Source organism: Dipodomys spectabilis, unplaced genomic scaffold, assembly GCF_019054845.1.
Source record: "Dipodomys spectabilis isolate Male_0828 unplaced genomic scaffold, ASM1905484v1 ptg000301l, whole genome shotgun sequence".
Lineage (NCBI taxonomy): Eukaryota > Metazoa > Chordata > Mammalia > Rodentia > Heteromyidae > Dipodomys > Dipodomys spectabilis.
In genome coordinates, this window is record NW_024870978.1 from 14766625 (window position 1) to 14771536 (window position 4912).

Sequence of the window (4912 nt, forward strand, 5' to 3'; positions counted from 1 at the left end):
ATATCTTGAAAAAGGAAATCAACACAGAACTTAAAAAATGGCAAAACCTCCCATGCTCCTGGATTGGAAAGATTAACATCATGAAAATGGCAATACTTCCCAAGGATATCTACAAATTCAAAACGATACCTATCAAAATTCCAACTTCAGTCTTCAAGGAAATAGAAGAGGCAATCCAAAAATTCATATGGAACAATAAAAGACCCCGAATAGCAAAAATGCTCCCCAATGGAAAGAACACTTCTGGAGGAATATCAACACCAAATTTCACACTCTACTATAAAGCCATAGTAATCCAAACAGCTTGGTATTGGCATAAGAACAGACATCAGGACCAGTGGAATAGAATTGAAAACCCAGAAATGAACCTACAGACCTATAGCCATCTAATCTTCGATAAGTGAACTAAAATAATAGAATGGAACAAAGACGAACTCTTCAGTAAATGGTGCTGGCAAAATTGGTTAACTACATGTAGAAAACTAAAGCTAGAGCCTTATATTTCACCCTGCACTAGAATCAACTCCAAATGGATCAAAGACCTCGAAGTCAAAGCAGACACTCTGAAAACATTACAGGATGGAATAGGAGAAACCCTAGGTCTCCTTGGCTCAGGCCGAAATTTTCTGAATAGAGACCCGGAAACACAACAAATCAAAGAAAGGTTGGACAAATGGGATTGCATAAAGTTGCAGAGCTTCTGCATGGCAAAGGAAATAGCTAGCAAGATCAATAGAAAGCCCACGGATTGGGAGAAGATCTTTACTAGCCATACAGTGGACAAGGGTCTCATATCTAAAATATACTTGGAACTCAAAACATTAAATCCCCCAACAACAAATCCTCAAAGAAACAACTGCCCAATAAATAAGTGGGCGAAAGACTTAAAGAGAAACTTCTCTGAAGACGAAAGAAGGATGGCCAATAGACACATGAAGAAATGCTCAACATCCCTAGCCATAAAAGAAATGCAAATCAAAACAACATTGAGATACCACCTCAATCCAGTTAGAATGGCAAAAAACAAGAACTCTAACAACAACAGATGCTGGAGGGGATGTGGACAGAAGGGAACCTTACTTCATTGTTGGTGGGAATGTAAACTTGTTCAACCACTTTGGAAAGCAGTATGGAGGTTCCACAAAAGACTTCACATAGAGCTCCCCTATGACCCAGCAATCCCACTTTTGGGCATTTACCGAAATGCATACAAACAAGACCACACTAAAGCTACCAGCACAACTATGCTTATTGCAGCATTATTTACCATAGCTAAGATATGGAACCAACCCAGATGCCCCTCAATAGTTGAATGGATCTTGAGAATGTGGTATATATACACAATGGAGTTCTATGCCTCCATCAGAAAGAATGACATTTCCCCATTTGTTAGGAATTGGAAAAACTTGGAAAAAATTATATTAAGTGAAGTAAGCCAGGTCCAAAGAAACATAGGCCCCATGGTTTCCCTTATTTGCCATATCTAGTATAGGTATGAGTCATGGGGAAAAGGTCAGATAATGTGATGTTAGGAAAATGAAACCTTAGATATGTATGTTAATGTTTTTACTCTCATGCATGTGTTTCTAACGCATTTATAAGATTATTTCTTTGTTGCTTTGTATGTCCCTCCCCCACAGTATAACCCCTGCTTTCACTATATTTGATGTAGGTATAATTTTTTGAGGAGATATGGAAAACAATTCGTTTAAGGATACAGGTTGACCTGTTGAAACAATGAGAAGTACAAGTTGTCATGTCCAAAACGAGCTTTACAATGTCGGTGCGGGGGGTGCGGTGGGGGGGAGGATAAGGATTGGGATTGGGAGGGAGGGGGAGGCTGGGAAGGGATGTGAAGGGTAAACAAAGGAGGAGGCTGCAATGCTTGGTAAGAAATGTACGCATTATGCTGCCCATGTAATTGTAACCCCTCCGTACAATATATTCACAAATAAAATATAAAATTTAAAAAAATAAAAAAATAAAAAAGTGGGCTTGCTATATTTTTCACTGCTGGGGCTTCAAATTAGGCCCTGTACCAGGCCTGACATTATAGTCTTCAAGTATGGTGAACTTCCCTTTTCCCCTCAGTGCAACAGAGCTATCCAAACCTGAGTTCAAATCCAAGCACTCACAAAATTTTCATCCTGATGTCAGAAGCCAGTTGTTGTAAATGTTTTCATCTCCTGTGTAAATCCTGCGTCTCAACTAGGAAGGGGAATTCATAGGCAACCCTATAACCATGGGAACAGTTTGTCATCCATGTCAGCACAGTTAAACCTGGCACCTTACTTAGTAAAATACACAATACCTCCATGAAGCAGAAACAAAATAAGGAGAAGTTTACCGAACACAAGATGCTGTACACACATGTATGTAAATTTAGATCGTATGTTTAAATTATGAATTCATGACTATAGTGGACCAACCTTATGATCAATGTCAGATCCTGGGAATGGCCTAGCTCGTTAGTTGCTCACAGGTTAGTGTGTTCACCTTGACCTATTGACCAATTGGTCCTACTAGGCCCTGAGTTAAGATCCCAGCACTACCAACAAGTGAATCGTGGAGTAAAAAGCCAAGTGTGAAACTTGTTTTCCTTTTCTCTGAATATCCATGGTGATCCTGAGAATCCTGGCATGATGGAGAACATTTCTATAAATCTAAATGCTCTGTGAAAGGATGTCATCAATGTAATACATGGAAGGGGTTTCATCATAGTACAATCAATGTTAAATAAATGAATAAAACAAAAAAAACAAACATGTATTGCTGAACATCTATAGTTAAGTATAAATCCTATCTTTACAATGTATATAAATAGTATGTTTCCAGGACTGGGGCTTGAATTCAGTACTAGTGAACAGGCCTGACTTTTTTTATCTTCATCCCCATTGCTTCAGGTTTACCCATCTCCTGAGTTCGAATCCAAAGCCTGGAAGAATAAACAGCATGAATTACAAGCCAGGGAGCTAATTTTTTTTTATTTTACTTTTCTCAATACGGCGCTTGAACTCAGGTCATGGCAACTCGGCCTCAGCTTTGATAACCCTAGGCTGGGGTACAGCCACTAGATCTACAGCTCCTCCTGGGATCCTAGACCCCCAGGCCTTGCAGGGAAAGCAATGCACAAAAAAATGGCCATTTTAAGACGTTTTCTTCCTTTGCATGGTGACCCTCATGTGTCTGAATGACACTGTTGCAAAGGGTACTTCACCTTGCATTGCTGAAGGCTGCCAGACTATCTGGATTAACAATGGAATGTTGTCAATGTCACGGTTGAATGAATTGATCATGGATGATGCTCTATAAAATTAGACAGCATCATTTCAGGAGGCTAATTGATTTGATTTAGTATTTATGAAGTATTGAAAGAATATTATTACTTAAAGGAATGCAATAATTTCAGGACACTGATTTCATTAATAGTTTAAGAATGAAAACAATTAATTACATTACATTAATTACATTGAGGCATAATTAATACCCAGGAATTGGTAAGAATGTAGTTTATATAACTGAATAATGTATAGACATCTTTGACACTCTATAAAATATATATTTATTAGCGTACTGCCATCTGCATGTCAATCTTTTCTTATTTTGGTAACCCCTGGGGCTTGATCTGAGGTCCTGGGAACACCCTGTCAGCTCAATTTGCTCCAGGATGGCATGCTAACCCTCACCCACTCATGAATTGGGCCTTGTAGGCTTGTAGGCCTTGAGTTCAGATGCCAGCACTACCAAAAATGAATCGTGGAGTAAGAAGATGATGGTGACTCATGTTTTCCTTTTCTGTGAAAGTCCTAGGTGTAAGGTATGAAGTGGAATACATATGCAGACCTATATCCTGTGTAATCAATGTAATCAATGTTTTATGTTCCATAATAGTCAATAAAATAAATGGACAATACATGAATAAAACAAAAAATAAAATAACTATACTGAATGCAATATGGAGTTAACCAATGTATATAAATATAAATCATATATGTAAATTGTACATGAATAGGATGGTTTCTAGTGGTGAGGATCTATTTTAGGCAAAAGGAACAGACCGGAATTTCTTGACTTCAAGGAGGCCAGCTTCCCATTCCCACACAGTGCAACAGAGTTACTAAGACCATGAGTTTCAATCCCAGACCTGGCAGAAAAATGGCACTTTTGCAGTATGTGAGGCCCAATTCTTATGTATTTTATTATGTCTAAATTTTATGAATGTGATTGTTTAAATGCTTAATAAAGAATTAACAAAATTCGATCAGTGTCCTATAATATATTGTATATAATTTTATCCTAGAATCATTAAAGAACTGCCCATTCAATCATAACATACATCACATTCCACTGGTATTCATATGGATAGGAATGAGTTCCTTAGAATCTCCTGCCATTTGGAGGTGGCAGGACCAGGATTCCAACTGTGGGCTCCAGCTCCCACCACTTCAACCTGGGGATAGCGTACTCACCGGTCTGTCCAAGAATATCAGCAAGACCAATGATTAGGCAGGCACCAGAGGCTCTCAGCAGTCCTCTTTGATACTTGCAAAGCTGTAATGGGAGGATCATGGTCAAAGTCATCCTAGGCAGGAACTTCTTGAGACCTCTATCCAACTTCAGTTCCAACAAAGCCAGAAGTCCAGGGCTCCAGTGTGGAAGGCGAGCCTTGAGCAAAAGCAGCTCGCAGACTGTTCCCAGATCCTGAGTTCAAGGTCCGGGTCTTGTAACAAACAGACATACACAACAATCTGTGCAGCTATCCAGCTAAAGCAGGTCACCCTCTTGTCTCCAACTGAATTGGTCCCTGGGAAAAGGGCTGGGGGAGCTGCTGTCTTCTTGACTCCGCCCATGCTGCTTGCATCACAGAATTCCAGCCACACCCCCATTATTTCATGGTTCTTTCTGACCAATG